Source organism: Polyodon spathula, chromosome 2 (assembly GCF_017654505.1).
Source record: "Polyodon spathula isolate WHYD16114869_AA chromosome 2, ASM1765450v1, whole genome shotgun sequence".
NCBI classification, from domain to species: Eukaryota; Metazoa; Chordata; class Actinopteri; order Acipenseriformes; family Polyodontidae; genus Polyodon; species Polyodon spathula.
Window position 1 is genome coordinate 21,195,949 of NC_054535.1, and position 8,984 is coordinate 21,204,932.

The window sequence follows — 8,984 nt, forward strand, 5'->3', positions numbered from 1 at the left end:
ACCAGGGTAAATTACGTTGATAACTATGAGAAAAACAGGGTAAATGCAATAATACTGTAGTAAAATGCCATGGAAAATATAGATTTATCAAAAGTCTTATCTGAATTAGTGCTTTCAAACTGTTCAGAGTTTGCATCCATTTATGACATGTTCCACCAAGACCGATCTGTTCATTAATAGTGTAGGAGTGATAGCCTGCAGATTCTTAAGCATAATGACTTCTTGTATAATTTAAACATTTTAATATAGGTGATTTTTGTTAGCTGAAATAATAAAACAAAGTTTAATATATTTAAGTTTTTTTTTTTTTACTTTAAAAGGTGTAATATGTTGTGTGAGAAGCAAGTATGAATATTTATTGTGGCACAAAAAAAATTGAAGAGTATGAGAATGTATTTAGTCATTATTAAAAAAAAAAAAAACCTTGCTAAATATGACTTTATATAAATGGTCTTTGAAAAATGCGTTAATATATGTTTTCTTCAGATCGATACACTGCAGTATCCATTCTCTTTTTATTATATGCTTCAATCAAGTTCACAAGCTGCAGTAACCATGATTTAAACTGTGATTAGGTTAAGAGAGTAAATTCATGAAATAATTCAGTCTTTGCAGAGACAGATTCTCTAATACCTTTATTTTGATTTTTTTTATTTGATTTGATTGAGCTTTTTTTGATTGCAAACACAGATTACACATTTTATAAGTATTTTGAATTTCAGTCATTAGTTCAGTTACACAGTGTCTGGTACAGAAGGCTGTATTTTTTCAAAGCTGCCTTTACTCTTAGTAACAAAGTTTATTTCCTTAGGAATAGGAGGTCATGAGTTTTTTGTTTCTGGTATCTTTCCATTAACAGGAAACTGCAGATGAGTTCCAAACTACACATTTAAATACAGTATATACCTAGCAGAACATTTAAATGATAATAAAATATGGTTTAACCCCTAAAAGTGCTCCAACCATTCCTCCTTTTATTTTAAGTTATTTCTAAAGATGTTTTTGTAGAGCACAGGATATTTGCAGTGTTTATTTTACACCAGAATGAGCATGGACTGCAAGGAAATGGAAATTAAAGCATTCGTTTTTAGAGCCTGGAGAATAGAGCAGCTAGGACACTGTAGCCTGCATGACAACAAAAGACGAGTTTAATACTTTGAGACCCCAAGGGAAGCACTTTTCAATGCTTTGTTATCTAAGGAAAAACTGACCCAGGTGTTAACCGCTTGAACAGCCAATGTAACAAGGGCAGACTATACCTGGGAAACTATTAATATTTAAGACACAAAAAACTAGCAAAGTGAAACTATTCCACGGGAAAAGGTATATTTACATATAGACATTATTATTATTATTATTATTATTATATATATTATTATATATAATATATAATATATTACTATATATATATATATATATAATATATATATATATGTTTTGTAAGTTTAAAACTAGACTAACAACTGTGTGTTCTATCAGTTCTCATCAGACTGTTTGTCAGATTTTATAACTGCATTTATATTTTAATAGTACTGTTTAGTAGTATTATTTAAAGTTATGTACCTAAACATCTTTCCTCAAGGAAAAAAAAAAAAAAAAACTCTGGCAAATTTGTAAAACATCCAGGGATGATGTGACTTTTCAACAGGGAAACACCCATAAAAAAGCAGCACTGTCCAATTCATCAGTCAGTTTGGCAAATGCATCACATCTTGTACTGATGTATGATATGCAGAGAGTTAAGCTTTATGTGGCGAATATTTAATGGAACTAACCACATCTGAAGTCCACCTTAAATAAATACTAATCATCTTAGGTCCACCTTAAACAAATAGCCATCATCTTAGGAGTCTTTGTGAGCGATTTAACATATGCAGGTTCAAGAGTTTGCAGGCTATCAGTCTCAAATATATCCAATATAGGTATCATTTGTTCACATGTTTTTGTGGAGGTAGAGATAGAAATGTATCTATATGCAGTGTTCTGCTAAAAGTATCTCCTGATATGGAGCATCTAGTGCACCTTACAAAGTCAGGTGTTGCTGATTTTCAAATGAGCACCGATAGCATGTACTGTATAAAAGGTCAAGTCACAGATGATACAGCTCTGTAAAGACCCCCTGCCTCCAAGGAGACATTTGCCTGCTATTTTTATTGTCAAGAGAAATAGGGGGAACAAACATCCAAAAACAGATATTGCAATGAAAGGACAAAGTCTGCCAGACCAGCTCAACCTAAGAAAAGGGAAACGAGTAGTGAACCAAATTGTCACGTCAAACAGGCATATTAGCTGGGACGAATTCCACTCATTCACCTGTCTTGTAAAGGGAATATCCTGACTACTTTCAAGTGCAATCCACTCTAATGGTGGATTCACAAAACATGTTTTCCAGGATGCTGTAGTATATAGACTGTGTAGATGATGAATCTGAATAAGTGTACAATGCTACTATGCTGGTCATTTGATTAGGCTGACTTTGTTTACTGGATGGCCAGAGAAAATCAGCTGCTTATCTGCATTGTTTTCAGTTGATTTCACCATATTCACTAGAATGTCCTATCAATCAGTGTAAAAATACTCTTGCTTGGTGTGTATATTATTTAAATATATGGTGGTGCTGTTGGTTACCTTAATGTTTTTATTATTATTATTTATTTATTCAGATATTTATACTGGGTTTATATTTGCTTAAGGATGTCCGGTTCAACTGTGTAGAATTGAGATAGATTTTAAAATTAAATAATTTTTGTACAATAGAGTTGAGTTAGGTGTGTCAGAAGAAGGGAGGGGTAGGACGATAATAATACTGGAATCCTTTGCCTTGCTTCATAATCAGGGCTGATCTGCTTAATGAAAAACTTTGGGGAAATCCATGACAGGCCATTGTACTGGGTCTCTGTAAGATACTGCTGGGATAAGTGGGATGATGCAATGGTAATTAAAAGACATTGAAAACATTTACTTGGAAGTCTTGAGTTTTAAAATTCATGGTAGTTTCTATCCTACGAGTCTTTGTCTGCCAACAGCTTGTCTCTACCACTGTTCTTTCCAAACAACTCTGTGCTGCAGAGGATTGTGAAGACAAATGTGTTTTGCAAGTTTATCCCAAGCCTGCTCTATTTTACTGAAATATGGGATTGTGGAGCCCTCTTCCAACCATTCACACAGAAGTGAGGTACAGTGTCTGCATTAAGTTCTTAAAGGTATAGTCCGGATGTGAATGGTGCAGGAACGATACAATGACCAAACAGACGGTCTATTTACAAAAGGATCCCCTCTACCAACAATGGCATTGGGGATAAAACGGTGGACTTGCAGTCCCAAACAAAAAGGTTCCCACAAACAATAAACAATAAATACAGTTCCAGGGTGCAGGTGCCCATGCTCCATGGTGCTGTAATATGTTGAAGTGCGGTGTTAGTGCAGATGCTCCAGGTGGTAGTGCTGGCTCCGTGGCTTCAGCTCCAATCTACTCAAAATAAAAACAAGAAGAAGCAGCTCTCTGGCTGATTAACGTTTCAGTGTAAGGGTCTGACTCACGTAGCTGCGTCCCCTTTGTACTGCCAAACTCCTCCCCATGATCAGCATAGCGCCACGCTCTATCCAATCGCCGCATACAACACAGCTGATCTTAGAGCTACACCTTCTATCAAGATGGCCGACTTCCAGTTCCATCCTACCATCGAGTCAGCCCACCCCTGTGAAGACGGACCACCACCCTTGCATAGCGCCCTTCCTGTTTGAGAGGTAGATTTGCAGCCCACATTTATTCTCTCCCGTTCACAGATAGACTTCTTTAGCATACAGCATTGTTGCAGCATTGTCGGGTGCACTTGAAAATTAAGCTCCAGAATTTGCTTGGCCTTCCAAAGTAATTAAGGTACCCAGAGTAAACCAGGACATGCTGATGTAAGGATAGGTGTAGTGCAAAAAAATTGTGGCTGCAAAATCCAAATTGTCTAGCGACCAGGCAATTATTTTGCACAACTGCTTATGCAAGCTTAAGAGCAATGGAAATTACTTAACATGCAAAAATAATGATCCGCAATCATGATAATGCGGGTCACAATGAGCGCTGCCTGTGCATCTGGCTATTTAGTAGCCGTACTTACAGCCCAGAGGTGAGGTGAGTTAGGAGTACAGACAGCAGTAGGCACTGTGTGAGATTTATGGAGCATGAAAATGAAACCAAACAAAATAATATGTCCGAAGATTGGTGCACAGAAAAGAAAAGAAATGAGTCCTGAGAGTCCTAATGGCTGAGGTCACTCAGCATGAAGCGGTTGTTTGAAAAAGCCTCAGCCAACATCAGTTATGCTACCAGAGTCCATATGTTCCTCTACAGTGGAAAAAGTAAATGCTGTCTGTGTTACCAGACGGACAGTCAATCAGGTGACGAAAAGGTTAAATTCAGAAATTAGGTCCAGGATGGTCTGCGGAGTAATAATAGGTTTGTTTCACTTCTGCTCTCTTCTTAAAACAATTGCACGGTTCCCATCTGGGAGTTTTGTATAGGTTTACCGCACTGTTACCCAAACAAGTGTTGTTTTCTCATGCTCTAAGCTTACATTTGCAGCTGTGGATTCAACTGTCATTTTGAAGTAGCCTGCAGCAACCTGTATACGAAGACGGCTCTGGGGTCCGTTTCATAAAAGTGATTTGCGCTGAATCGCTGTCACAGATCCCTCGCAGGCTGCAATTTGGGTTTCGTAAAATGTTTGCAGGGCTGCGACATCACTGGTTTTACCCTGAAACTTATGAGTGCTAGAGGCCAACTGCAAGTAGTACTTTTCATCACAAATCGTTTTAGTAGATTTCATAGCTCTCATACTACTACTACTAACTCGTCATCGATATGGCAGAGAAATGAGAAGAGAAGGAGTATTTAAAGACCAGGCAAACCCTTTTGATGCATATACAGACTCAGAATTAGTATCAAACTACCAATTGCAAAGAGCAGAGATCATTAATTTTTGTGATTTATTAGATCATGAAATTAGAAATAAAACGCAATGAAATTTGTCACTATACTGTAAAATAAATTGTGTTGAAAACATTTTTTTATTGACAGTGTACAAGTATCATTGCAAGTCTCAACTGCTCTCTGTGCAAGGGGTGTTTTTCAGCAAGTAGTAACCGAATGTCATGGTATAAGGACATGCGTATTCAACGTTTCTCCAGCTTTCTCTAACCACATTGTTGACTACATATGCTTTCCTGAAGAACCCAGCATAAAGAGAGTAATGACTGACTTCTTTAAGTTATGTGTTTTGCCGAAAGTAGGCTACTTGGAGCCGTAGATAGAAGTCAAATACAAATGATGTGCCCTGCTCAGAATGAGCACCTGTATGTATGCAGGAAAGGTTTTCATTCCATAAGTCATATAAGGATTTCGCGGTGAAGTCCTCTCTTTTGACTTGTACAAACCGCACCCTGAAGCGAAACACTCTTTTTCCCTGGAAAGGCATCTGATGCACTGATAGGTTAGAGTTTGTGCAACCCCCGCACACGCACATATTCAGCATAATATTATTATTATTATTATTATTATTATTATTATTATTATTATTATTATTATTATTATTTATTTTATCTCACAAACCTGTAGGTCAGACATACAGGCCGAGAACAGTTTCCCTTTTGACGTGGTACAAAAAGGTCGTGTTTTTCGATGGCATGGTACGTGATCCACGTTAATCACATTTTAGTGGCCAATAATTTTTATTTTTTTTTTAAATAATAATGCTAATATTCTTAATAAACACTGCTGCATCCATTTCAGTGATAAATCCCTCCCCCACCAACCTGCAAGATACACTTTAAGAGTTCAATGTGGTTGAAGCAATTGACGCAATTCACAGCATAATTGCATACTCCCTGCACTGCATTGCGCAATCCTGTCTTGCTCTGAAAAGAGATCTCCATTCATCATTTGACAATATTGTATCCCAATTAAACAATGTGATGTCTCAATTAAACCACATAAATAGCATTAAGAAGATGTGTCTCCCAGGGTTGTATCACATTTAAGCAGAAATCTTGATCATCAGTATCCCGGTTAGGTGGCGCCGACTGTACTAATGAGTGGTAATACAGCTCAGTACAGTAGATCCATGTCTTTGCTGAGTACTTGGTGTGATACATAGACACAACAAATAGTATTTATTTTTTGCTTGGGAGAAATGTGCAAAGGCAAAGGTTTTTTTTTTTTTTTTTTTTTTTTTGAGACATGGCAATGATCTTGTTTATAAACACTGCTCTCTCCTTAGCTTTATCAGTGAAATCAGACGTTACTCTAAAGTGAAATGAAGCCTTTGTTCAGTTTGCCGATTTGGTGTTTATTCAGTTGCGGGTTATCACAGCTCACTTGAATCCTGTCAACAAGCTACATTCCTCCTGGTGACACCCCTTCAGCCTGCATTTCCTCTACAGGCCCACGGATCCTTTCATCTACCTGCCCCTGCCACCGTTGTGACATGACTTGGCCCACTTATGACAAATTCCTCATCACCGTTGTTTTGACAACTAGCCTTTGTGTTTTGCTACAGGTGCTTAAGGACCATTTACATTTTTTTTCCAAATGGTTTATGCTCGTTATCAACTGTGATGTCTGCACCACACAAGAAGAACAACAAGGAGAATAAGAAACACTTCGAGAACGCTGGTGATCCAACATGGAAATAGATATACCGTAAAATCCAGGTGCTCTTTAGTTCTGTATTTAACTCCCACAGGAATAATATTGTGGAAAAATTCTGTCTGTTGGTCTGTTCAACACATTTTGTTTTTTAATTACCCCCTTGAGCCATATTGCCACATAATACAAGTTATGTTTAGACACTTTCTAAAGACAAATCGTTTTTATACATACTTTATTTTCACAATTTAGGGGTTATATACAATTAATCTAAACAGTGGTGAATCTGAAAACCACTGCAACATATCTAATGGTGTGTGTGTGTGTGTGTGTGTGTGTGTGTGTGTGTGTGTCTTTGAAATGTATATGTCCTTAAAAGTAATTAGACAGGTTAGTGATTCACTTTCTCTAATTTTTGTTTTGTATTTTAAACATGTTAATAGAGTCCTTAGTTTAATTTTACTTGGTCTGACTGAAGTCTGGTTTGACTTACAAATCCTTATAAGTCATAAAAATTCATTAAGTTCATATGGTGAGTGCATATTTAATGAATATATTTTAAACATGTTTATAGAGTGCATATAATCTACTCAGGGGTGAAAAAAAAAGTGCAGGTACTCATATGCGCAGCCAGATGTAAACATTAAATAAATTGAGACAATTTGAGTGCCAATGAATACATACTTTTCAAATGTATACATATCAGTACACAATACATGTATTAATACATAATAAGCCTTAAAAAATAACTGATAAAATATAACCAATACACTAAAAACAAGGAAGCTAAAAATATGACTGTTTTGTACCCTCTGCATGTTTCACTCAGTCACGTACTGTAATATAACCTTAAATCACAAGTAGAGAGGAAGTTTTGTTTCAAGATATCCTAAAAAAACAGGTGATGTTATGAAAAAATCCTATAAAAACAACTGCTATGAAATAATTATACAAAAAGACCTGAGTCAAACAATGCACAATAAGGGCTAAAATATCCCTCTAATTTGTAATGTAACAAGAACTACTCTTAAAAATGACATGGTCATTTTTAATCTCTTTATATCAACCCAATACTTTCCAGACCCTGTGTACTCCTCTACAAGAGGACTTGGCCATGCTACAATGATTAGAACATATATCCCTTTTTTTTTTTTTTTTTTTTTTTTATGACTTATCCTACAATTATATATTATGTGTGTTTCTCTGTTGTGTTTCTGGGTAGATTAATTACCATGATCTATTCCAGAAAAAGATTTTTCACACAGGAAAAACTCTATAAAAGTAGACCTTTTTGTTTGTTTAATTCTGGCATTGTGGTTTCTGCACAATAAACAAAGTGGCAAAAGACACATTTTCATAAAGTAATATCATTACTGTGGTTTACTTATGCTTTTTTAGATGTACATTCAAGTGAAAACTCAAATTTCACTTAAATAAACTCTACACATTATTTTTGAAAGGTGGGCCTTGTGGGCCCAAACCTCACCGTTTTGTTTTCTGTTTATTAGTCCTCAAACAGAAAATACTTGAATCACAACAAAATAAAATGTTGATCACTATGCTTAACATGTACCTTGCAAGTTGGGTCAGTGTTTGAAAAGTGTGAAGCACACCTACAGCTGTATCCATGACTCACCATATCTGAAGCAGCAGTTTTTTTAATGCTACTCCCTACTGCCCCACACACCACTTGCCGTTTTAGTGCAAATTCTGGCAAGGTGTAAATCGGTACAGGGCAAAATGTGAATATGTAATTTATTGCAAACACTAACATGGAATTTTTTTGCCTTCAAATTCATGTGTAGCAATGGTTGTTTGGATATTCAGATATTTCTCTGCCGCACTTAAATGTGTGTGTGTGTGTGTGTGTTTGTGTGTGTGTGTGTATATATATATATATATATATATATATATATATATATATATATATATATATATATATATATATATATATATACAGCTAACAGAAACAGAAGCAGTATGAGGAAACAGAATGCAAGCAGCATGAACTGAGCTGAATGAAAACACATTTGAGAAATGTTGCTCTAGTGGACTGTGAGAGTGGATGGAATGAATCTGTGTTGGATGAAAAGCAGATTAAATAAGTACTAGTGAGTACCGGCAGAATTTCACCCCTGCTTCTACTGTCGTGCCTGTCTACAGCTGTGAGTCTGGTACCAGCCTGTCCAGGTTAATGGCTGAGAGGTATAGTAATAGTAATAATAATAATAATCTTTATTTTTTATATAGCACCTTTCATAGTGGACAACCTTCACAAAGCGCTTTACAAAATACGAGACTAGGGTGTGTGAACTATGCACCAGCTGTAGAGTCACTTACAACAACG